At 36.9% G+C, this 27380-nt stretch overlaps 1 protein-coding gene and 1 non-coding gene across 4 annotated transcripts in view; both read right to left on the bottom strand.

The window, feature by feature from the left end:
• Positions 1 to 27380, bottom strand: part of sip3 (septin interacting protein 3) — a 315555-nt gene that overhangs the window by 169035 nt on the left and 119140 nt on the right. The window lies entirely within an intron of this gene.
• Positions 27038 to 27110, bottom strand: TRNAV-CAC (transfer RNA valine (anticodon CAC)). Its single transcript has one exon. It is a non-coding gene; the product is annotated as a tRNA-Val (tRNA).

The raw sequence follows: 27380 nt of genomic DNA, 5'->3' as shown, positions 1-27380 counted from the left end.
ATTTCAGTCTGCCTGACAAAAATGTGTAAGAAAATCTGCACTATCAAGTAGGCAAAAATCACTGATTATCATGTAAATAAACCAGTCATGAACTTTGGGACATCTCGAGTGCATGAGTCCCACACAAAATCAAAGTGATTGTTTTTTATATGTCTTGGGGCAGGACAAGGGGACAACGTTAATGTGAGTAAAAAGTGACTTGAAAGCCAAGGAATAAGCATAAATCATGTTTAAAAAAACTATTAATAATGGAAAAATGGAACTGGTCCTTCCAGCCTTCTTTGCCTGGCAGAGCTTGGTAAATTGAAATCTTATTTAACGTGATGTATCCAAGTGATATTTTTTGTTAACTTTCAAAATTTTCATGCCTTACTAACTGTAATACATGAACTATCATATGTCAAAGATTGTTTCATAGTTATTTCCCGCAGTGTGCTTCTTTTCAATTACCCTTTAATATTTACTTTATCAGTAGGAAGATATTAATTATACTAGGAGAAGCATACAGCATCCTGCAAAATTTGGATGTAATCGTGTATTTAAGTGAACGTGGTACCACCCATTCCAACAGAAATAGTTACAGGAATCAGAGAGGTGTTGCCTCTTGGCAATTAGAAATACAAGGGGCGAGCCAATGAGGCAGTAAAACAACGTAGCGAGGTCATCTGGTTACTTCCGTCCCCAAGGAATTAAGACTTCTGCAGACCCTTCGCAATAAATATTTCCAGTCTCTTAGAAATGATTGTTTACAATATTTTTCTCTACATTACCGTGAAAATGATGGAGGTCTCATGTCTTTATTAATCACTGTAATTAAATTTTATAACAGTGTATAGTACTGGCCTTCACTATTTATGGAGAGAGAGAGAGAGAGAGAGAGAGAGAGAGAGAGAGAGAGAGAGAGAGAGAGAGAGAGAGAGAGAGAGCACTTTTACAGAGTGAAAATCAACGAACGTGAATATATGCAAGCATGAACAACAACATAAGTCAAGAGAACTAAAGCAGGTACAGGCACTTTAAAATAGTAAACAGCATTGATTGAGAGAGCACCAGCGTCTGTAACTCTGCTAGGGTGATTGCTCTATGGTTCCACAGGCGGGGAAACGGAAGACCTTTGGTTTTGAGCAGTGTGACACCAAAGCTCTGTAAAGCGATCAGCATGCACCAGTGTCAGGTGCAGGCACTAGAGAAGATCGCGAAAGTTTTTATTTGAATATCATCTTATGGAAGACGGATGGCTGTATTCCATCGAACCAAAACACCTTTGGTGAACAGAGCAGCCTGACTTAACGTGTGGCCCAGTCGTTTATGTAAGATTTGCTTTACTCATGACCAGTCTCCCTAGTGATGTTGTGCAATTAGAATCCTCAAAAGTTCAAGCGATGATGCAATACATTACTACCCAAAAACAGTTAACCTTGTACTTTAATCATTTATTTATGTTTTTACCCACTTATTTATTGATTCATCTCTTCTTTCTATGTTTCCTATTATTTTCTGTAATTTCTTTTAAAAGAACACCATATGCTTTGGAAATTGACAATGACCCCTGTAGGTTATCTTCTGAATAATAATAATAATAATAATAATAATAATAATAATAATAATAATAATAATAATAATAATACCCTTTTCCCTAATTAACTTCAAAGGCGAACTTCAATATTACTTTTCATAAAACCCATGCACCCAGCATCTGTTCCGCAAAGACCAGAATCCATATTCTGTTGAGCTGCTCAGATGTCACTAAGTCCTTTAACACATGCATCTTTCCCTTAGCTCGTGGACTGTGGAGCACCCTTTGAGAACTCATTTTCTGGACCTATTTACTTCTCATCTGTCATAATTAATTGTTATTTGTTATTTTCATCTGCATTTGGCCATCATTCTCTCGTTCCACATATGGGGAGTCTTGATCTGTGGAATATCACTTATCATTTACTGTACTACTGCGCTTTTAACTTGAGCTGAATGAATTTGTTTAAATCTCGAAGGTTACAAATGGGAACTCTTTTCTGTGAAAGCTAGTTTACCACGCGAAAAGGCTTTTCCATTTTCTTCATATGAATGTATGCACACTGAATAATAATTACCATAATCATAATGAGTTATATCAAAAGTATATGTAGCCATATACTACGTCCATGATATTTTCTACATAAACAATTTACGATGCGATGAAAGAAAAAAAATGGGAGCAAATTCAATAACAAAACAGCATATCCCAACATCACCTGAAAGTGAAAATCAGAATGAAAACGACCTCAACGTCGAACAAAATATCAGGCTTATAGTGTTTTTATCTCTCCTGGGATTCTCTTTATTGGGAAAATATCAATGGTCTAAATACTTATATGATATTGGTGACTTAATTTGCTTTGCAATTTTTATTGAACGAATCTGCCGGAGTTCATCATGGCAGAAGATTCCTAAATTATCATCGGGTGAACGGCGTTAATAAGGACTGAATGATGAAATCTGTTTCTTAATATTAGCTTCACCACCATGCCTACGTTTAATATTGCCACTTACTCTCACGTTTAACCATTCCCAGACATCGCTTGGTAGTAAGCAGCTTGCTGTTAACTGGACTATTATCTGGACGACTGCCCCTTAAATTTTCAGAATTTATTATATTTTCCTGAACCTTCTCAGATCAGCAGTTTGTTGTTTCTCCTTCCGAAAATTGTGACTAAATAATTACCATATACATCACGAGACCTGACGGAGACTATGCATCAAAGTAAGACCACAAGAAATTTTGATGACTTCTAGAAGCTGGCACTTGCAACACATGGCTTGAATTAATCAAGAAAAAATCACTAATTATAGCTCTCTGTCATTAGCACCACGCTGAAATCATTTGTTCTTCCCCGCAGACATTAATCTTATATACATAGCATTCAGAATAAGTAAGGAAAGGTTCTATTCAGAATAGGTAAGGAAAGGTTCTAGAAAGGGACACTGTTCCCTTCTGACTCAGCTCATTATTTCTTCTTCTTCTCCTTCTTCTTTTCGCAGGCACCTTCATCACGTCGGTATGTATGACAACTCAGCGATGCTTATGAGGCATGTCTCTTGGCAGATCGTCCCACTGGCTTGTGTATTTATATCGAGTGCAAACAAACTTGAAAGTGGTTAGACTTGGGACTTGGAGCACGTTTCCAACATATATTGAATATGAAGTGATATTTAAGATGTGCAGTAGGCTCTTGCCAGGAACATTACTGGGATCGTTGTATTTCATAGTTAACAAACAAAAATGTTTACGCCTTCAATTTTGTGCGTTCATTTTACTAATCTTAGACTGATCACTCTGGAAATTAACATCTCAATTAATGGTATGCGAAGGGAATTGTCACTGATTGAGGACCGTGCAAATTATCATCTCTCATTTTGGGTTAACTTTATGCAGATGTGCTGCTTTTAATTACTTTGTTTTATTTTTTGATGATATCTGTGCTATAAAATCCTTTCCTAAAATGTTGTGTGTGAACATAACTACCGTTTTTATTTTCTCCAAGTTTTTCTGACCATATTTTTATTACAGGTACATTTTGATGAACGTTACTGTGCTCTGCGAAGACATGTGATTTACAGTGTTCCACTAAGAGCAATGGAGCAATTTCAGAACAGGGAAAAATATTTTGATAATTTACCCTGTTTTGATAAGCTTTCAGGCTATCTAGGATATCGCGATGGCAAGAGCGTGCGCCGGGTAATTATGTCAACATGGCAATTTTTATCGCTCGAAGTTGAGATATTTTAGATCTTGGATGCACCTCTGTAACACGTGCGAAATAGGCCCGGTCAGATATTATCTTTCCTTAAGTCCAACGATGTCTGGAATTCTTTCACTGAACCCGGTACATATGATCGATTTTCTTTTATAAATAAAATTTCCAGATGAGTGTAAATGATTCAGTGTTGTGATGGTCCCAAAGCTTATCCAAGTGCTGACTGCAGCAGTGACATGCCAACCTTCGCCCTTGTTACTGATGAGAAGTTGATCAATAAGTCCTTATCTCAGTATCTTGAATCTATATACTTGCTTCCTGACAGCCACTGTATTTACAAGAGACAATTCCGTACCTCAAATGCTCTTTTAGATACGCAACGTAGCATCTAAGGTCACTTTGATAACAAATATGAGAGCAGATTGTTCAAATGGCTTTTAGCGCTTCTTTTGTCTTGAATAATCGTAAGGCTATTAACATAAACGTCGTAACTTTGATGTCGGAGAATATTATGTTCTTGATCCCATTTACTATGGCATCAGTCGTTGCTGATGGCTTTCAGCGAGCCTAGACCTATCTTAAAAGAGTTTGGCGAGTCTCAAGGTAGCGTTCTTTGACTTAGTCCTTTGTTTATATTACAGTCATTACTATTGAAGCTAGTTATCTTTTATTCTGTATCCTTTCCTTATGCTGATACCTGAATGCATGAGTGAATATTTGACCAACACTGTATTTTACCGTGATCCTCTTTTATCTCTATAATCACGTTCACATACAGCCGTCATGACGTCAGGTTACAGAGATTCAAACAATAAACTAGCCATGTATTGACGTTTTCTTCTTCAATAAACCGTGTCTCCTCTGACGCTGTTAATCGCTGGGTCGTAGTATGGAAGTTCATGAATGCCAACGCTGTTGTCGAAACAGAACACCGAAGAAGTAAAAGGCCGTTTAAGCAACTAAAGCCAAATAAGAGTAAGAGTTACTTATACTTCGTTTCCCCCAACAAAGTAAAAGAGAGAGAGAGAGAGAGAGAGAGAACTGGAGACTATTTTGCAAGACGTTTCAAACGAGCGTGCGTGTCAGTCTAAGAAAAGTTTAAGAAGTCATAGAGTAGAAGAGGTCATGAAGGACATTCAAATCAGAGTATATGATTGAATTACGCAGTAGCTCTCTTGTAGGCTATGTAAGATAATGGGCACACTGGAGCGCAACTGAATACTGTACTGACTTTCAAACGTCTGGGCCATTTTGAATTATACTGGAGGGAAAAATAAGACCGAGTTAACAAAGCTTATATTAATGAATCACATATACCCTTCACTCTCTCTCTCTCCCTCTGCCTGTCTGTCTGTCTGTCTGTCTCACACACACACACACACACACACACTTCAAAACGTGAAAAATTAGTCTTGAAGACGAAAATCGTCTTCTTTATCAATTCAGCTTGCAATCCTGATAAACAACAGTGTATCAACTCTTGTTCTATTACGACGGAAGGTTCTTTTTTGAGGCATGGCGCTGAAATTCCCTAGTTTTGCAGATGGAGTAACAAGTGCGTCTGCTGATGCACTAGAAAAAAAACTTCTTATACGATAATAAATATGCACTGATAAACAACATAATAATGCACAGTGCAGGGAAGAAAGGTTTCATGAAACTAACTACAAGAAATTAGGACTCCGTCAAGTATCCTTGTCTTTCTCAGTTAGTCGACTATTGCAGGTTGCAGGAGAGAGAGAGAGAGAGAGAGAGAGAGAGAGAGAGAGAGAGAGAGAGAGAAATATTATAACAGACATGAGATTTAACTGCTCCATCAAAATTTATACCCTCATATAATTAAAAAAGGGGAGAACCTTCATGAAGCAATCCTCATCCGAAGCGAGTACAGCCGGTCCTCAGGTAATATTCTCTCTCTCTCTCTCTCTCTGTGTGTGTGTGTGTGTGTGTGTGTGTGTGTGTGTGTGTGTGTGTGTAAGTACAAGGCTACTACTCGGCTGAGGTCTTCGGAGAAGGACAATAACTTGCGGGTTCTCCAGACCTCTTGCCAAAAATAACCTCTCCCACTGACATTTAGCAACACCACCAAGTCGACGGTTGGTATGGTATGACATGCAGACAGAGCAGAAAGGAATTACAGGGAAAATATGCTGAAATAGTTCTTGACGACTTAAGAGAGAGAGAGAGAGAGAGAGAGAGAGAGAGAGAGAGAGAGAGAGAGAGAGAGAGAGAGAGAGAGAGTTTGCTTCTTAATAAAATACAATAACAGTGGCCCCTCTACCTATCTAACCCATGACTCCCCAACTAAACTAATTCTTCATCCACTGAAGGGCAGGAAGAAGAGTCTGTGAGCATAAGTTGGAAATATGGAATACACTGTAATGACATTACGAAGCTTCTTTTTCAGTTGCATGAAATAAAACCAAAATTCAGATCATACCTGTTCTATGTACCCATTAAAGAAGCCATTTAACATGACATGTTTTCTCGTGGCTGAAAAAACGGGGTATGAGGGCTCCTGTCATTATTCAAACTGTCACAATAACAGACCAGGACAGCAAAGCCGGAACGAATTGTTGTTACTGTCCCTCTTCCAAACCAACAACCATCCCACTCAGGCCTTTGGCAAGCACGCCTATGCAAAATCTACGGAGACTAGTGGTTGTAATATGAGCCGGATTATGGGGAGAAATTGTGCAAGTCCAAGCATTGGGCAATTTTGCCGCAGCTTATGGAGCCGACATGCTTTGCTTGTGTTTAATATCTAGTTAATTTCAAAGGACTATACAACTTGACCGAATCAGAGAATAAAACTTGGTGATAAAACGAGAATACTGAGGCTTATTAACACACGATGAAGCTGGATGAGTAGTAAACAGAGAAGGCATTATTTAAGTGCATAAATAACAAGGAATTCCGTAATAGCCAGCAATTTTTTCACGCGATTTTAACGACAGAAAATTGTTTGTCATATTTACAGAAAAACAATCGGCACATGCATTACCCTTCTCCATCATATAACTCTGTTAAATAAGTCTAATTTAGCTAATTACTACCAAAACTGATCTCAATCGGGAATACATCTGTCTTTCATCTCGACTCCCAAAAGGGCTTGGCTCTAGACTGCTAAATAAGTAAAAAGCGAACCGAGATATATTCACAGAAAAAGTAGGCCACGAGGAAGGTCTTTTTAAGCGGAAGGAGGTGGGGGAGGGCATTGGGACAACGCAGCTGGACTGAAGTTATGTAGTAACCTGTGTTTGCTTGTCAGTTCACAAGATATCTCAAAACGTACTTAAAGAATTTAATTAAGCTTTGTAGAGGGGCTTGATAAAGAATTTAATTAAGCTTTGTAGAGGGGCTTGATAAAAATATTTCCACCAAAATCACAAGGTATTTTGTCCATTGTTTGGGGTTGATGAGCAACCAACCCCAGCAACAAATCTTTCAGTTGACCAAAATCGGAAGAGTTCGCGACATGATTTTCTTAACCGTAACCATCTACGAAGGCCTTGAAAATGGATACTCTCTCTCTCTCTCTCTCTCTCCACAACTCCAGACAAGTGATTATAAAGTTATTTCCTTCTACTATTGCGTACTTCAACACTAACGAACGTCGTCTGTCACAGATAATCTTTCAGTAGAAGTAAATTTCTTTACAAAATGATGTTCCCTAAAAATTAAATTTAAAGCTTTAATCACAAAAAATACCGTACCCCACAAAACCCATTTAAAAACAATCATAAATGTGAAAATAAGACTGCAGTCAGAATACACTGCAGTGAGTCCATAGCAAGCATTAGATTTTGAACCTTCACTAACAAGAGCACAAAAACCACTCTTCATTTTTCTCTGAAGAAATCTACCGAATTTCTTAAGCACATTTCTTTATCATACCACCATGTGATTTTTTTTTCTTTTCCCTTGGGGAGTAGCCAAAGTGGGCAATGGAAGACTAATGAACTAATGACTGAGCAGTTGCTAAGGATGTTACGAAAATGAGTTCTGGCGCTCTTCTGTCAGTGTGTTTGCTACTTTCTAGAACTTTATGGCCCCATCTACGATTAATATAGATATTACAGAAATTATTATTATTATTATCATTATTATTATATATTCAGAAGATGAGCCCTATACATATGAAACAAGACCACAGCGGCCATTAATTTGAAATTCAAGCTTCCAAAGAACATGAGGTTCATTAGAAAGAAGTGGCAATAGTAACTAGAATTACAACATCACTTGGAAGGCAGCCTAGACCCTTTTCAAATATAAAAAAACGGAGCCAACTTCTAAAATATCTTGAGTCTATACATTGGCATCAAACTCCATAGAAACAACAAACACTTTCGTTTCCTATTACTCTTTAATTCTCTTGTAGGAAAGTTCCACCGAACAAAATACTATATCGAACGAATCGGTTAGTTATGGATTCTCACAGGGCTATCCAGCAGGATTTGCTCATAAATGATGAATGAAAACTGGAGCAAGGCCAAGCTAAATTAGTTGGAAAGAGAAACGGAAGAGACGAAATAGAATAGATGGTATATTAAAGATGGAAAGCTACGGACATCATCAAGCTCAATCATGAAAAGAAAAGAGCGGGAAATAGAACGCTAAACTATAATAGCACATCATCTTTTCAAAGAATAACGGCCAGGAGACAGAATATGAATAAGCTTTAGGTAATCACTGACTCGTAAAAAGAAAATAAAATGGCGAGGCGACCACATGTCAATATTCCCAAGAATAGACTTTCTAAGAAATCGTGGAACGTTGAGTACAACGAGAACTTCGAGCGCTGATGTATATTTTCGGACCACACAATAATTGTAAAACCCAAACCCTTTGGATCCTGAACTAAATGGCCTATACGAAGAGGTAACTTCTTTACATAGTTTTTGTGTTACGGACTAAAAGATGATTTTGATATTTTACAAATACATCAAAATGCTAATTAAACATGCGCAAATAGTAATGTTTTATTCATTTTAATTCTCTAATTATTTTGCGGGCGATATCCTAAGTTTACCAAGCAAAGATTCCGTTAACGTTGTTTTTTTCCCATTATGCTGAAATACATTTCGAAACGAATACTCAAAAAATAAAATATTTTATCTTGAAATGGCATTTACAACAGTTACATACTTTGATACTTTCTGCTGTATGGTGAGCGTATCACGGATTTGGCATTTCAAACAGATTTTTATGCTGCTTGCACTTTAGTAAATCACAAGGCACTTATTTATAAACTTCAGAATCTTGGAGTGGGTGGATATGTTTTAGGATTACTTCAAGATTTCCTTACAGGTAAGCAGCAGCGAGTTGCTGTGGATGGGCTCTTTGGTGAACCAAGACCTATTTTGTCTGGAGTTCCACAGGGTAGTTATCTTGGTCCACTATTATTTTTAGAGTTTGTATACAAGTGACATGGTTTTTCACTATGCCGATGACGCAACACTTGTGATTGTAGTAAAGTCTCCACTTATGAGATATGAAGCTACCCTCAGCCTCCTCAATCGGGACATGGACCGGATCAGTAAATGGTGTAGTCGGTGCGGTAATGAGGCTGAACTCCAGTAAAACAGAAACACTATTGATTAGCAGATCTCGTACAGATTTCCCACCCCATCCTTCCCTTCAGGTGGATGGAACTTTGCTGAATGAGTCTGAAGCTTTAACTATTCTAGGTGTAACTTTTGAGAAACATCTAATGAAAGTTTCAGCAAATGCCGCACGAAAGTTAGGTATTGTACTTAAGGCAACGCAACCAGTTTTAGGTCGTTTGTGCTTCCTTTACTGGGATACTGTTCTCCGGTGTGGCTGTCGGCTTCTGCCAGAAATTTATCTCTTTTAGACAGAGTGTTCGTGGTGGTAGATTTCTGTTTCTTAATATTAGCAGTTATGCCTTGGACCATCGACGGATGGTCTCTTGTTTGTCAATTTTTAATAAGTTGTATTTTAACAGAGATCTCTCACATTCACAGTTGATCCCTGATCCCCTTTACCTGCCGACAGCAACCAGATTCCCTGAACAGCAGCATCAATATGCAGTAAATGTGCCTCGCTGTAGAACTTCTCAGTTTCAGAGGTCCTTTATTCCTCACACCGTTGGTCTGTGGAACAGCCTCCCAAAGAATGTCGTGCAATTGGGACTTCAGATGTTCAAGCGAAGATGCAGTGCATTACTACCCTAATACTATTCACCTTGCACTTAATACATTTTTATCTATGTATTAATTCATTAATTTATTTTTTTCTTTTTTAATAAGTGGGGTCTCTTCTTTATGTATTTCCCTTTACCTCCTCTATAATAATAATAATAATAATAATAATAATAATAATAATAATAATAATAATAATAATAATAATAATAATAATAATAATAATAATCTTTGAAATTCAGTCGCTCAGAATTTCCTATAACTGTTTCGCGAAAGATTCAACCTCAGACAAGGACATAAGGATCAAGAGTTATATATCAAAAAAGAGAAATAAGAATGATTAATTAAGCATCATAATTACATGCATACAAAAACATGAACTTATCCGACAAGAATTGACAGATTTTTCTATCAAAAGATCATGAGGAATTTTTTCCTTACATAGCAGACAGGAGTTTGATAAGAAAATGTAACTAGGCGGATAACTGATAACATATATTGAACCTCTAGACATTAAAGACGTGGATGTAAAGGTGTTCAGCAAACGTCTAAAGGTAAGATAGCACGAATCTAATTGGGATCCCTGAATCTGAAGGCTTTTAAAACAAATTAAAGCCTGACTAAAAAAAAAATAATTTGTTGCAGCCTAAAACCTAACACGAGTAAATTAGAGAAAACGCAACAACCCAAATTTTCAACTTAAACGATATTACTGAATCAAATTCCCAAGCGCACATGCTGGCTCTCTGCACTGTGTCAAATAAAGATTGCAGCCGAGTTGTGTTGGAAAAGAAGCTACGAAACGAATGTTGGCAGAGGTCCCTGACACGGAAGCCCTTCCAATGGCCTTAGCAGATATGCTTCAAACGACCTCTGAACGGCAGAGAAGACGCCGTCAGAAGAACTGCCAAACATAGAAATCCCAACAAACAGTACGAAAAGTTGAACTCTCTCCGCTGGCTGCGGCCGACCAACAGATGACTCACATAACGTACTAACGTAAACAAGGTGCCTCCGGTGGGGCCGGGAAAAGAACAGGCAGGAATGCTGGCTGATGCTCTACGGCAGTGGCACCGGCGAACGGGAAGATTTCCCATTCGGCAACCCCAGGTATCGCCGCGTTCAGCAAATTCCTCCCCGGTTTTTCCAAAATGAGTTATAGCCTATCACATCATTTTTGTTGTTAGGGTGGATACGAAACGAAGCGTTTCAAGAATCAGAACTGAACCCCCTTAAATGAACGAGAAGGATAATGTAGAATGCGCAGTCCAGTTCACCAAATCAAAGTCATTAATTAATCCGATGAAAAGAGACGAATGTATTCAAAGACGTAAAACGTCGCAGAGGTGCAGGCACAAACCAAGAGAAGGAAACCAAATGTCACCATGAGCGAAAGGATGAAGAAGAAGCCGAGAGACATAAAGAGGTCGAACGAGAAGTGGGTGGATCGACCAGGCATGCAGCGCGGGTGAGGGCATGGGCCAACTGGGCTAATAATATCGAGGAACAAACAAATTATCTCGACACAACGCCGGGAAAGGGAATCAGTGATGGCAGTTGTGTTCCGATATGAAGAATGTGGGACAGGGAGTGCGGGGGAGGCAGCAGAGATTCTGATAAAAGAGCGGGTGGTGCGAGGTAAGCGAGGTGAACAAGGTAAAGAGGGAAAGAATAAGGAAGGAAGTAAAAGGGGACGACAAAGATAAGTGTACCATGAACCCTGAATGCTGCGATGTGATGCTATGTCAGCGATTAGTCAGACTTTCAAAAGGAACGTTGAGTTAACTTGTTCTAAGCTAAAATTTGCTATAGCTTACCCTTCATATGAGAATAGTATGAATTATAACGTAACATTAACAGATAGGTTTTTGTCTATAAAGGAATATGAAAAATGGAAACAAGATTGCATAAAGACTTCTACTAAGGCTATCAGCACTGGAAAAATATTAAAGAGAAAAAGACGACACAATTAATGTGTCTTAGTTGTAAAAGGAATGATACATTCGAACAGAAAAATGAAAAATAATTTGCCATTATTGGTCGTACAGTATTCAAATAAAAAAAAAGTAATGAAAGCACCAACAGAAGAAAAAGAATTATTTTTCAAAATTTTCATCCGTGCGGGAATGTACACAAGTTTTCAGGAACATGCTATTAAAACAAAAAATTGACATCGCATTCCAAAAGGAACGTAGGTAATCTGCACTTACTTCTTGACTAAACACACGTAGGACTAACAATAAGTTAATAGCAAGACACCAAAATTACTTGGCAAGCTTGTAAACCATGTAAATAACTTGTTTTTTAGTTCGGAATGTCTAATAAAATCCATTTATCAAAAATCACTTCCAGAAATAAATTACTTCTAGACATATATAGCTGAAACAATATATTATTTGACAACAGGGATATCGTGCTTCCATTGTGTTTATACTCTTCCTTCTTTCCAGTAAAAAGAGGTAACTTAACCGGAACATTACAGATTTCAGAGTCGGTGTTCAAGACCAGATTTCGAAAATTTTCGTAGTTTAATCAAACTGAAATCATTAGAAAAACATGGCACCCAACAACGATAGATGTTCTACTTGCAATATCAGAATTTCAGCTTCATTCAGATACTGTTTGAAATCATCCAGGGAAATTTTCATAAAAAAAGAAGATTAATTAAGTTTTTTTTCATGTGACGGTGGGGAGGCCGGATCAGAAATGAAAGGATTCATATGTTTTATGCTAAACCTAAGTTCTTTTGAAACTGATTACAAATTGTTAAAATGAAAAATAGCTTTCAAGGAGAACAATCAATTACAATGAGTGCGACGTCCTCTATTGTCATGACAAATAATATTTAATGCACACATAAAAATACATAATCCATCCTATTTCTTTTCAACAGGTACCCACATGCGCCCCCGCCCCCTTTTTTTTGAGACGAGTTGTGTTATTCCTATGTTCTTCTATATTTGGGTGGTAATCTACCAAAGTCAACAAGTTACCAAGTACTTATAAGGACTTTGATCAGCAAAGATGCAGCGAAATTTACTGAACAATGCCTGGGAATAGAACCACGTCCTTTCCGCATACATACATTATATACATATATATATATATATATATATATATATATATATATATATATATATATATATATATATATATATATATATATATATATGTGTGTGTGTGTGTGTGTGTGTATATCTATTTTTATTTCAATATGCACCTTCTTCCCCTTTCGAGGGGGTGGCGCTGGAATGATACTACCTTGCAGTTTCACAGCAAGTTCCACATTAGCCGACTAAGAACCGTTCACAGCTAGGGTAATTAGTGGGTAGGCAGGAAAAGATCCACAAACCTAGCAAAAGGAAGCTGAGCACTACACCACGCAACCACGGTACACCACTTAAGCTGATTACATTTTCGAAGGTGGGCAGTGGGATGGACACATACCTTAGGCATATGTGTACATATATATATATATATATATATATATATATATATATATATATATATATATATATATATATATATATATATATATATATATATATATATATATATATATACGTGTGTTTGTATATGTATGCATTATATATATGTATGTATTACGGTGCCCATCTTATAAATAATTTTCTTTTTCAATTTTCTGTTTCTGACGTGGGATTTTCCCTTCATTTTCGGGGATGTGAAGTTTATATAATGGAGCAGGAAGTCTCGATTTTCAGGGAACCATTATCTTCTGTGAAGGCTCGATTCACTGTACGATTTCAAAACAGTTAATAAATACTTAAACTAGTAAAGCTTCTTGATACATCGAGAACGTACAGTAAGCGATCTTCGGGAAAAAGACTATTTGGTATTATATATTACTGTGAGTTACTATTAGGAATAAATCATAATTGCAACATAAAGCCCTTTCAAGACGAATTTTGAACATTCCTTGTTTTACCTCCTGCGTCTTTTCACCAATTTTGAACATTTCTTGTTTCACGTCTTGCGTCTTTTCATCAATTTTGAACATTTTTTGTTTTACGTCTTGCGTCTTTTCCTCGACTTCAGCATCATTTTTAAAAATAGGGGAAAATACTACCAAAGAAGATAACCTTGGCAGCAATGGTAACTACTAAACAAGTGTCAGAGTTTCAACATGGAACTGCTCTAAAACCGTGTTGTTGCTCGTAAACTCTTTCCAGTAGCCTAGATTGTACTAAACAAGTAAGTTTCTTAAATAAGACCCAAATAGCATGATAAGGCGTTTATACTTGGCTCGTCTACTGATCGTCTTTTTATAACAAACCCCTCAGGAGTAAACAGGATAAGGTAAACACCTACTAGGGAGCTTGGTTGGCTGTCGGCAGAGCTGTATAACTTACATCACCTTTTGAGTAAGGGCATCAAGCAGAACTTGACTTGAGAGAAAACAAGTAAAAAATGCGGCTAAGTTCTTCGACGCAATCGAGTTTTCTGTACAGCGCATAATCAAGGCCACCGAAAATAGATCTATCTTTAGGTGGTCTCGTTATAATGCTGTATGAGCCACGGCCCATAAAACTCTCAGCCGGCCATGGTGGCCTGTGTTGTTGCGTTGCCAGAAGCACGATTATGGCTAACTTTAACCTTAATTAAAATAAAAACTACAGAGGCTACTAGAGGGTATGTTTGATGATTGGAGGGTGGATGATCAACATACCAATTTGCAGCCCTCTAACGTCAGCAGTTTTTAAAATCTGGGGGAGGACACAAAAAGTGCGGACGGACAGACAAAGCCGGCACAATAGTTTTCTGAAACTCCCACAAATTAAATGCACACACATTATATATATATATATATATATATATATATATATATATATATATATATATATATATATATATATATATATATATATGTGTGTGTGTTGTGTCCACAATTGTGTGTGTATATTTTAGTCCACAATTAATTATTTCAAATATTTCCAGTACTTCCTCCAATCTTCAACGATGAGTTCTTGAGGATAAACACAAGTGCTACATGCTACTGTATTTTATTCTTTCCGAAACCAGGAACTGTTTCAACCACCAATGCATGGTCTTCTTCAGCGCTAAAATTGATTCACAATGGAACTAAGTTTTAATATATAACAAAGCAGAGCCAAAATTATCAAGAAAACAAAAACTGAAAGTGGAAACATCAAAATTCAACAAAGATTTCATAGTTCAGAAAAATTATGAACAAATTTCTGAGGACAGGATGCTTTTCCCCTACAGAGGGTGTGGCGCCAGAAGGGCAAAGCATTTCCGTATTTCAGCAAGTTTTTAGGGATGAGGTTGCTAAACCCATGCCCATTTTCTTAACCTCAACAGATATGAGCACCCAATTACATCTAGGTGGACTGGTGGGTGATAGGCCAGGAGCAATCTAAGGATCTGGAGAGGAAATTTCTCAGGATGAAGTCAATTTTACATATATATAAATGTATGTATATATGTATGTATATGATTTATCACATCACCGTGATTCATATACAATATCAAATATATATTCATATATAATATATTTTCATATATGTTACACACATTTTTAGTTGATAATAATGGGATCGGTGGACCGAACCAACGACGGACACACACTAACCAGTCGGCCGACACACAGTCCTGATTCCTCGTCCGTCGCAGTGGACTTATTATCAACTAAAATATATATATGAAAATATATTATATATGAATATATATATATATATATATATATATATATATATATATATACATATACACATATATATACACACACACATATAAATATATATATATATATATATATAATATATATATATAATAAGCACTAAATTTTAGTGTTGTTGATGTAACTTAAAAAAAGCCATTCTTATTTATTACTAAAACTTAGAATGGTAGCAAATAATAACGGAGAGAGAAAGCTACAGAAAATCTAAAATTTTTCACAAAATTATCATTGCTAAATTTTATTTGATAATCAACCACATATAAATAAATGAATAAACACATATGTATAGTATGTATATATATATATATATATATATATATATATATATATATATATATATATATATATATACTCCCTTTGATACACTCCCTTTGAGGAGTGACTTTCAAAGTATTACCCCTCCGGCTCTCGTGCTCTCTACATGACTTTTAGAGGTGAGGCTGCTATACCCTTCTCAACCCTGCACGTACCTCACCCCAACTGACTAACCACCAAGTATCTAATTCACTGCTCTCTCTCTCTGGGTCTGGTTAGTACTTAGATGGGTGGCCATGGCATGGTCTAGCAAGCTCATCAAACATGTTGAAAATCTGAAGGTGATAACGTGTACATGTGACAAATGATTTAAGAGCAACAGAATCCTAAAAAGAACCTGACAATAAAGGTAAAAAAAAATTGTGATAAGGCCCCGAATATTTGAATAAGCCCTACTAAGGTATTCTACATGTACTTATTCAAAACGAGATACAGGGCCAGGGGTCACTTTCATATAGGCAGAATGTATTAAAAGCAATAACACTATTCAATTCAAAATAGAAGTATGAAAGACAAGCTCAAAAAGAAAACGAGAACAATAAATTCAGCAAAAACTGCATGTGTACAAAAACTCGAGTTAACAGCAGGAAAATTTGAGACCCCATTAAGGAGCCGTAAAAATTGGAAGTAAACAAACAGGCATTGCGGTGCAGGTGCACCATGTCGCAGCAACTGAGGAAGAACAGTTATGGTGGGTCTCAAGTAGAAAAGTGAGAAGGAAGAGAACGAGAAAAAGATTAGCAATTTTCTAATGATTGCCCAAGCAGATTCCTTTTCTTTCTTCCTTTAAATCTTCAGCTGAAAACCCTTAAGGACAGAGTCAACAGGCTATAAACCCAAGAGAGGAACAAGTTATAGGAAATGGTGATAAACAAACAGATATGAGGGAATAGAAAATAAAACCGATACACCTGAATTCAGCAGACGTCAGCAGAAAGCAGGAATGAATTTGCTCCTACCTTAAACATTTGGAGATCAAAAGATTCCACAGCTACACTAAGCAAACTATTCCACATTTCAGATGTGGCCAAGATAAAAACTTTGAAAACTGTGTAGTATTAAACCTGGCACTAGAAAACCTGATACTAGATTCCGCTGTATAACAGGCCAGCCAAAGAAACCTTTTGAAAAATAAGGAAAATATAGCTAAAGGGAAGGGAAGTGCGCCTGAATGCCATAATACAGGGGCTATGGCACATGTCACGGTTGGAGAATATGGTTATATGATAAGCACTTGGTGAAAGGAGAAGAATTGTGGCATTGAAGATGAGTCATCTGTTCCTCACCTCACTACACAAAAAGATAAAACCTACTGTATTTGGATCATTTTCCACGGAAAGACTTGGAATTGGATTTTAGGAAAGAAATAAAGACATTCCCCTTAAGAATCGAGCTTGGGTTATGCAAAAACAGCTGCTCAGCTATCGCAAGGTTCAAATCCTGACTATGGAGGGAGGGTTTCTTCATTTCATTTCCAAATTCAGGCTCAAAGTGAGGTTTCCAGCGTCCAGGAACTATGAGGGTATCGAGAGGTGAAGATTTCACTGAGTTTTGGCCGTTATTTTTACACTTAGACATAAGTTCGCATGTAATGGACGTTCATTATCGGTTCTGCCAGAAGATAAAGTTTCTTAATTTGACGCCTAAGTACTGCAGACACCTCCCGTTGAATATGTGCCAGAAAGAGGCAGCGCAGGGATGAATCAGCACTTGATAACGCCGAGGGTAATTTTACTGCGTGAGTCACAGCATCGGTGTGAGTGATGGCGTGAGTGAATTTAAAGACCTGTAAAATCGAGGAAATTTTAGCCACAGAGATAGGACGGCTCTTTTTAAAACCTCATCCCTATAGCTACTTACCTATTTATAGACACCCAAGAGCGCTATATTATAACAACTCAATTGCTCATTATCACCACCGGCTTCCTGCAATGTTTTCTGTGACAAGCGATACGAAAAACTTCGAAAAAAATCATTTAATTGGGAGACAGTTCAGTGTGAAGGGGACCTTTTCAGTATCCTAGGTCAAGTTTACTTCAACACAATTCTGCCACCTGTAAATGACGTTAAAAATGTCATTTAATGACTCCAAGGTAATGCAGTGTCAAACGGTACTTTCATAAACAGATGTACTGACAACTTGACGCGCATAGCTTTCGTTCCTAGTTGAAATGGAGATAAACGAGGGAATGTGACTTTTAAAACACCTCTTAAAGAGCGACAAAACAGTAGCTCCTATAGGCACTTCACCCCTCGCTTATTTATAGATAATGTGAAATGTTTCAAAAAGTGACATTCACCACAATTATCACTTGTCATCAACGTGTTATTCTCCGTGATTGCTGCGCATCTTTAAAAGACAATTGTATCAATCGCCTGATCCCCGGAGTTGCTACAGACAAGAAAATGAAGAGGTAGCTTTATCAATCCCCTTCTTGGTATGTTGCCGTCATATTTGGGGTTCTCCAGCTCTTGATATCTAGTAAGCATCTAGTTTGAAGAGACATCAAGGCAACTAGGAAGCCACGAGGTGGATCAAGCGATTGTACATACGGTAGAAGAGTTCCCTTCTCGGTACCACTGAATTCGTACCAGACCTTCTTCTTCTTGGATATTGTCTCTCTCCTCCGCAAAGGGCCTCTCTGTACTTTTTCTGTGGTTTTTATTTTGGCCAGTGTTCCAGAGAACTTGAGCAGAGCTCCCCCTTCTCTCGGGCATCCCTGTAGCACCGGTCAGGTCACTTCTTCGTTCCTCGTTGGACGAGTCGGTAGAGTTCTCGGCTAGCATTCTGTTAGGCCCGAGTTCGAGTCTCCGACCGGCTAATGAAGAATTAGAGGAATTTATTTCTGGTGATAGAAATCCATTTCTCGCTATAATGTGGTTCGGATTCCACAATAAGCTGTAGGTCCCGTTGCTAGGTAACCCAATTGGTTTTTAGCCACGTAAAATAAATCTAATCCTTCGGGCCAGCCCTAGGAGAGCTGTTAATCAGCTCAGTGGTCTGGTTAAACTAAGGTATACTTAACTTAGGTCACTTCTTCCCAGTTTAACTCTTTGGAGATCCTCGGATTGCTTGGTTCCGTGAGGTGGTTTCGAATACTTATATTGCTAGTGGTTGCTTTAGATTAAGCAGACCTTGTGCCAGCAAGGGCCCTTGCCAGGCGTCAGAAAACTGTTGTGAACCTCTGGACTCTACCCAACCCACAGGGACGCTCTTACTTTCCTGACGGAAGAAGTTCATAAATATATCTTAGGATGCCGGATAACAGCCAAGCCATTAAAAAAAAAAGTCTTCAGTAAATAAGCCACAGATGCAGGCTATTAGCCAGTAATGTCAAAGGGTGCTTCTACCCCTCAGCTGTTAAGAGATTATCTACTCTTGGTATTACGCATCTTGGGAAGCGCCGCTGTAATGTCTTTAAATTGAAGGAATGATTGATAGATTCTGTTACCTGTTAAATAATTTTTCTGTATGACTTCGATTTTACTGTGAGAAAGAATAAAAACAAATATCACATTTCTTATGCAAAATGCTCAAATAAGAAAGAAATTTTGTTCAAAGAACACGATAACCCTCACTCACTTAAAACCCACCCCATGCTTTTAAAAATAATTATATTGATGCTCATAAGATAGCAAAACTGACGACATTCGGTAATCATTTTCGCAAGTGTGACGCTATACAGGGGAAGCTAATAAAAGAGGATATACCTTAGCAACAGAGCTTTACATATACAAAAGGAAATACCTCGAAAAAAATTACCAAACGAAAAAGAATTATCTAATTTGAACCATTACATTGCATTTGGAATCTAGATGGTAAAATGCGCACAAACAAACACAGAGAGAGAGAGAGAGAGAGAGAGAGAGAGAGAGAGAGAGAGAGAATACTGAGGTCAACTGTCATTAATAATAACTTGGTAGCGAAGTTCATGCCAACGGGGATTTCCCGCTCCGGAGCAACCTGTCATTACGCCAAGAGTTGAATGAATAAGTGCAGGAAATATTTACTTGAATAAACCTTACAAGCCACATAATATTTCTACCGCTGAAATGAACATTTCCTACACGGTTTACCGCTAATAAACAGTTTTGGTGTTCGCTCGATATCCACTTCATTTTTCACGAAAAAAACCGAAGCGGAAGTCAAATTGACGTAACATCAAACGTAAAAGTCAAGTTTTTTTTTTTTTTTTTTACCGCCATCATCTTCATTCCTAGATTCCATCAGGTGATGGGGTATGACTGATGCCGTCATGAGCCGAGTTATATAAATTGATTTGATCTCATAACCTTCGGTGTCGTGGTAAATGGGATGCCGGGTACTAAATTGATTCACGTGTACTCCAAGACATCCACTTACCTATCACTGATGACACTTCACCTCTCTCGGTTTATCTAGAACGAAATTACTTTTCAATGCCATTTTCTACTCAAGCAATGATGCGTAGTAACACTGCATCGTTGTAAATACCTCTGTTTATTAATATCGTGAAAGCCTTTTTTTTTTTTGTCATGTAAGAGGTAAATGGTGAATGCATTATGGGTTCTCGTCGCTGCGATATTCACATGAAATGGCTTATTAAATAATGCGTATGCTTGGGACATATCAGTTTCACGCCATTCTTCATGATTACTAAGAAATTCACAATCTCGTGAAAAATAGTTTGTTTAATAAAAACCCACAACTATATAGTAAACTGTATTACTACGTAAAAGACAAATTCCCCATAATCTTAAGCCCATTCCTAGAAAGGCACTGCCAATGTGGGATTAGTGTTAACCAGTTCCAGTTTGATCTGTCTTAAAAAGGATTTGGATAATCTTGCAATACTACTCCTGGAGCTACTTAAATGTTTTTAGAGGCATACGAGGGCCTTGTGACACAAGCTGTCCTTTCAGAATTTCATAAACACTCACTGCACGTTAAGTTTCAGTTTATTACTGACCTAAATATATTCCAGCAGCGTTCATGTCACTAAGGTCTATTTTATCACTCTTGGCGTTTGTCAAGGTCCCTCCTGTGCTCAGATACTAGCTTTAGCATTATGAGTGATTTCGCTCGCATTAATCTCCAGTTCATTAATCCTTTTATGACGTTGATTAATCTCCAGTTGATTAATCTTCCTGTGACGCTGACGTTTCCCTTTCAATCCGCTGCTGCTCCTCTTCTGTACATGCCTTGATTGCATAGAGCAGAAACTGAATTCCTTACACCCTTCAATCTTTTTCTTTTAGTTTGTTCTGTCGTTTATTTGTCAATATTCAAAGCCAGAATAACACTGAATTAAAGACGTGAATACCTCTCTCTCTCTCTCTCTCTCTCTCTCTCTCTCTCTCTCTCTCCTGAGTCCTGTTTCTTCATCTTAAAATTTTATGCAACTTTTGGTGCTCTGTAAACATCTAAAGTTTATGTCTTGTTTAAATATAAATGGATGAGTGAATTCTCAATAACTGGCTGGTGAAAAACGATGGGGGTTTGCAAGTTAGAAGAAATGGAAGTTTTATTTCGTTAAAATTGCTTGTGGATATCCATAGCAAATTCTAATTGCTTTAAAGATGTAATCCTACTAATAAATACGTTAGAGAAACAGTAACACCTGATAAATGGTCTTCAATTCTTAAAGAGATGTCCGTGTTACTATGTCCTAGGCCCTCTAAAAATAAGTTTTAAAAGATCCCAGTATAAACAACTTTACTGATACAGGAGGCTGAATACATACTTTGACTTCGCTTGTAATGAAAATGTCTACAAATGGTAATTCGTCATTTTCTCATTCAGTTTTAAATTTACAATGATTGGATGTGTCGTGCTGAGTCTATCAAAAATTTATTATATCTTGTAACTTATTATCACAGAATATCCAGTTATTTTGATCGTGTCTAAGCCAGATCATGTTTTGACTACTAGTAAGCGGCAGAATCTTTTTCATAATATTCCACGTACAAATCCACTGGTAAAATTTTGTTTCTAAATAAAAGCTGTTATTGATGGGGTAAACAATAATGGTTGATGTTCATCAAAACTAAACAAAAAATTCACTTCTCGGGACCTTCGGTGTAAGTGCATCGGCGTCTAGACTAAGAGGTTTAATGTTCCGGGGGATGTTTGGCTAATAACCACTCAGATTAGAGCAACAGCATTTCCCGTTTCTCAGATGAAAGAATGAAAGAACTTGAAATTACAGTTTTTCATTATAGTTAATTTTCACTTTTTATGTCGGGTTTCAATAACATCTGGGTGTCTTCACGTAAACCAAGAGGTTTTCAAAGTAGGTGGCTGAACTATATAATTTGATGACTGCACTCAAATTAATACAAACAAATACAAAATTTTAAACTAAATAATTCTACAAAACCTCATTCCAGTAACAATTAAAAAAGGAAAGCCTAGGCATTCCAGTGTCGAGAGCCGTGTGGGTTACAGCCCATACATTTCCCCGCCCAAGTATCAGCAACGACATTCGTATTAGTCGTAATTCATGACCTCTTCAAATAGACAGAGTGGCACAACCTCTCATGGAGAGCGGGGCAGCAGTTTTGGGTAAGAGGAATGCGTCATGATTGTTTTGGCACCGGCTCCGAGAGTTAAGACACCAGCAGCGCCGTGGTCGCAGATCACGTTTCATGAAGTTTTATGGATGTGCGTAGGCTTGCCGATGCCCTAATACTGTCTATATTTGTGCGGAAGCCGCAGAGCTTCTGCACTGCTATCAGGCTTGAAATTCGACTATCACGGGAGACGCAAAGAGGAGATCAAAGTTGTTGGCAAATCCCAAAATATGCAGGACGTATACACGTATTTTGAGAGCCATTAAAATCTACGACAGAAATCATTATACGCCATGGAAGAATATCGACGCTATCCAAAATAATTAAAATATAAAATATATAAAACATTAAAAAAACACGTACTTTGAATCCTTATAGCCACTATAACATTTAATGAAATTTTCGCCTAATATAAATTCATACACGTTTAAACAAGTCAATCTCGGAAAACAGTAACCAGGAATGAATAACCAGGATGAAACTTTCAATATCTCTCAAAATGCCTGAATAACCCTCATTCCAACAAAAGACTGCTTCCACTATAATACTTCACTGATTTGCACCCTCTCTTATACAATGATATCACGCACATTTCAAGTCCTTTTTCACATGACCAATTCCCAGTGGCTTTTTGTGAAAAAACATCCCAACGGGAAAGAGATATATATTGAAAGAGTGGTGCATTAGGTGAATTTGTTCCAATATAAGAGCCCAATAAATGCAAAATGAAAGTTATAGGGAGAAAATAATCTTTTAGCATGATGAACTATAATTTCAACCTGATGGGCTGCACGTGCAACCGTATAGGCATTGATTTAGGTAACAAAAATATTTCCCTATTAAAGCTGCTTATAAAGTTGCTAACAAAATAAAACTGATTTATCTTATGCCTATTTATTCACGCTTTTCACAGAACACCTTCAGGTCTCAAATTAAATTCACCAGCAATACCACAACGTAAAGCACTTGCCATATCTGTCGAATCACCTACAACATGAATTTATCAGGTAACAACTGGACGTAATGATCTTATCTACGGGTATAATGCTCAAACCAATTCTACAGCAGTTTTATAGAAAATGTCCTTTTCTCCTATTTTTCCTTATATTTTGGCTTCCTACTTAATTTTTTCCCTACCGTTGTATAAGATGATCCAGAATATATCGCCCTTACGACTGCACAGAGAAAAATTATGTTTTTTTATGTTGCCGTGATTTTTAATCAGATACTCCTATACATAAACATCCTTACTGGACTGAGCCAAATGAATTATCAGTTCATATATTATTCCTTCTCAAAATTTTACAAACTAACTTGGAAACTCTCCGCAATGAGTTCAATTCGACACAATGCCTTTAATGTCTGTCTGCCTGTCACTTTTTTCATGTGCACAAAATACCAGCGTAATCTGTGTGTCTCACTCTTCTTCACACACCCTCTATTTATCAAGATAAGCTATGCCTACTGGTTGTCTTACTTACTATAACTGCTGCATAACTCACGAAGAGAGCCTTTACTCTACAGTGTATATATGCTTTTCTTTTACTAATAATTTTTAATAATAATGCCAGCGATCAATAAGAATAATGATCTGAAAGAACATCTTTCTTCTTGAAATTACGCAAAACATTTGTCAGTCATCCTTCACCCTTGTCAGGCACTACTGTTTTTCATTGCATCAAGTTAAGTTTACTAGGGATTCTCAGACTAACTCTCCTGTAGTGGCTACGGTAAATAAATCGCCTTCCAATTACATCTCTTATAGCTTTTGTCTACACTTGCATACAATACTGTGCATCGCTATTTTTTTATTGCTGTTTGCACAATCTGGAAAGGAGTTAAGTAACCTGTCCTCTGCAGGAGGCTGAGATTAAGAAACTAGTGCAAACGTAATCTGATGTCGTCCTTAGTCATAAACACAATTTAATGATCACCCCAACCAAGGAAAATTGACGTTCTTGAATATATTCTCCTTTTCAGAATGGAATTTAATGGCCCTTGTTAACATAAACTGATCTTATAACTACCCTTAGCGACGCCTCCAGCATAATTGTAACTACTGACTAAGTTACAGACATAACAAGATTATATACTACCATCTGCCAGACATTAACGAATTCCACAAAACAGAAAACGTGGGGAATGGCATCACTAAAACCCGATATAGATTCCATTTTATCGCAATGATTAACATTTCCATAAATACAAAGATTGTTGACAAAACGTACTAGCATGTCTACATGTTTTTCTGTTCTTATGCTGCTACCAATCACATCATATCAGTTTTGTTACTGTAATCAAAATTATTTTTATTACCATCATAACTGCTGTTTCTATTTTATTTCTTGAAACAATACGTGTTCAGGTGACAAAAATGGTCATCTTTGATTTGTTTCTAAAGCCTACATAAAAGTGTAAACTTCTCAATACAAAATGTACTGCTAACAATTTTGTTGCTGCACTTTGCCTTGAAAATATACTAGTGACTAATCGCAACTTAAGTCAACAAATTAAACGGAAAATGTTATATTGCTGTTTAACATCCTTCCTCTAAACACTGCCTCTCGATAAAAAATAAACTGGACAATATTCTTGCGCATAAGATTATAAATCCCACGCATGCATTGTATTTAACGGTAGCCTCATAAGAGAAAAACTCTACCTGAAAAGTATATTTTGGCGACTGGTGGGTGGGGTGGTGTATTCAGGTAGAGTGTGAGGTGAGGGCCAAAGCTCTCCACCTGCTCCTCCCGGTGATTTACAGTACGTCCATCTGTCTCTTCTAAAATACGTTGCATTTACTCCCCAAAGCAATTGCTGGCAATAATTCACTCGAAGTTTACCTAATATTCACGATCTAAGGACGTGATAGAAGGGACACCTTTGGCTCGCATTAAGATTGATGGCATCATTGGAAGGCAGTGGTCTTTAATCAGCATCCAGGGGCGCTTACTATCCGAAGGCGTCTTTCATCCATTTTAAAAACAAATCGGTCCTGAGATTTCATCCATCGAAGACATTTAAGCATCGGTTTGTTCAAGTCTTTGGAAGACGTCCCGGGCAGTTATTAAGTTATTCGGAAAAATAACTAATAATTATTGAGATCCTACGTTCACATTTAAATGATTATCGTTATTGCATTTGTAGTTATGAACGTATATACCTATGAATATGCACTTTATTCTACACATACACACTCTCTCTCTATATATATATATATATATATATATATATATATATATATATATATATATATATATATATATATATATATATATATATATATATATATATATAATACATACATACATGTGTATATATACACAATTATATATATACGTATATATGTATTTATATATATAGACATACATATGTATACAAAACACACACACACACACACACATATATATATATATATATATATATATATATATTGAAAAGTAACCGCTTAGCATCCTAATGTTTCCAGGTGTAAATCAAAAGATTTGCATGAAGACTGAATAAAAAAAATGCTTTATGACTACATGTATGACATCGTATGCAGTGACAAAATTTTCGTCTAATTTCACTATGTGTAAATGTATCCATCCTAAAAAAATAAAAAAAAAATAAAAAAGCTACTTCTATTGAAGTAAAAGTTAACAATATTTGAAAGATGTCATTTTCCTCTATTTTGTTTTTAATTTTTTGTTTATTTCTCTCTTTCACATTCACAAATAATGTTTTCAGATACTGATGAACACGGACGATTCTACTTTTTCCATATTTTCTTTCTTTTACAGAAACAGTACAGGAATTCACAATACAAACATCATAAAATTTCATGAGAAATTTTAGGTGTTAATCGCCAATTTTTGTATCCTGCCAAACACGGATGAACTCTGTAATCAGCCGAAGTAATATGTGTAGAACATTATTTGAATTGTATGTGGCACTACCTCAGTGCAATGATATTTAATTCTCAGTATTTTCAACACTATTACGAATTTCTATTAGAAATTACTTCGTTACTGACCAAAGCAGTGCACTGAAATGAAAGCTTTCGTGTATTGCTGAGTGAAATGACTGCAAACTATGGGCGACTTCCGACTCTCTGTGAGTCTATCTTTCTGTACTTGAGGGCTGTAAGTGACATATGATTAAACTCATTAGCAATTTAGTAGTGTTGTTTTTATAATAAAATGGGAAGTAATCAAGTTCAAAATTATTTTAGGAAAAATTCCAGAGCCTATGTATACGCAAGCAAATGTATGTCCTTTACAGTCAGGTAATACGTACCTTCATATGAAGTATACATATACAAAATATAAGGCATTCTATACGTGTGTCAGCCCGTGGCACTCAGAAAAGAATTTCCAACTTACAAGGTAGGATAATATCATATCACAATCAATAATCAGATGCACAAACATGCATACTATCATGTGGGACCAACATTTCAAGTCTGACGTATAAATAGTTCACGGTAGCAAAGAAAGTCTCTGTAACAATAATTGTTTAAGAAGGAAGGAGCCATTAAACGGTAGAGATGAGGCCGATCACTGAAAACTTGTTTCCGCCCGGGATCGAACCGGGGACCTTGCGCGTGTGAAGCGCACGTGATAACCACTACACTACGGAAACTTGTATTAGGAGTAAATGTCTAATTACACAACGTACCAACACATAAAATTACAATTTTAATTGTAATCTTATTAGTAATTAACGGTTCATTTCTGAAATATAAAAAAAATATCAGCAAGACCTACAGTACAGAACATGAACAGATTTACTAATCTGAATTTCCATGTTTATTTTTCCTCTAGCTGACAAGCCGGCGCTGCCCGGAAAAACTCTGAGTGACAACCGATAAACTCTCTCTCTCTCTCTCTCTCTCTCACTCTTTCTCCTCCC

Source organism: Macrobrachium rosenbergii, chromosome 55 (genome assembly GCF_040412425.1).
Source record: "Macrobrachium rosenbergii isolate ZJJX-2024 chromosome 55, ASM4041242v1, whole genome shotgun sequence".
In the NCBI taxonomy this organism is placed as follows: domain Eukaryota; kingdom Metazoa; phylum Arthropoda; class Malacostraca; order Decapoda; family Palaemonidae; genus Macrobrachium; species Macrobrachium rosenbergii.
This window is presented reverse-complemented; position numbering and strand designations above follow the sequence as displayed.